Here is a 794-nt window from a genome sequence, read left to right on the forward strand (position 1 = left end):
TATCAGCCTTGGAGAAGATTATGTTGAGAAATAAAAAAAAAAAATTCTTAAAAACGTTGTTTTTCTTGGTCAGGCCGGAAACTTATCAATCCACCCTCGTATTATGATAGTTGCTTGAAGGATACCTGAGAGCGTTCTAGCGGTACTTTCGCACACTAGAGAATAATAATAATTTTTATCAAAAAGCGGCATGGAGTGCCGCCCCGCCAGTGCCCGGGGGTTAAACAATCTTGTATATATATATATATATATATAAAATCAACTTATTTACCGATCCTTATTTGTATTATACTTGTTTGACGATGATACAGAAAATGTTGTTTTTTTTTTACGTATTTCTGACAGTTTGGGAGATCCTTCTAGAAAGTTACAATTTTTATTTTTTTTCAGAAAATTTTTAAGGGTTATACTTGCTCAGGCGCACCGATTTTGAACTTTTAAATTAAAAATAACTAACTAAGTAATTACCAATCTTTCATTTATCAATTTTAATCTCATTTATGAGCCAAAAAAAAATCGATAATCTCAGACAAGACAAGGCTCGTCTTGAGTCAAGTAATCGTCGACTTAGCCAAGCCAAGGCTCGACTTGAGACATGTAATCGCCGTTTTACCTGTCGTGGTCATAAAAGTAAGACGAAGGCCTATGGCTTGACTCAGTTTTGAGACGCAACCAGAATCGATGTCTTGGAGACGAACGCAAGACATAACCAAGTCGAACTCAAGTCGAAGAATTTTTACTCGGGTTACTACTGGAAGTAGTAAACATTACAAAAGTTCCGCTATGTCCCTCCA

Source organism: Belonocnema kinseyi, chromosome 7 (genome assembly GCF_010883055.1).
Source record: "Belonocnema kinseyi isolate 2016_QV_RU_SX_M_011 chromosome 7, B_treatae_v1, whole genome shotgun sequence".
In the NCBI taxonomy this organism is placed as follows: domain Eukaryota; kingdom Metazoa; phylum Arthropoda; class Insecta; order Hymenoptera; family Cynipidae; genus Belonocnema; species Belonocnema kinseyi.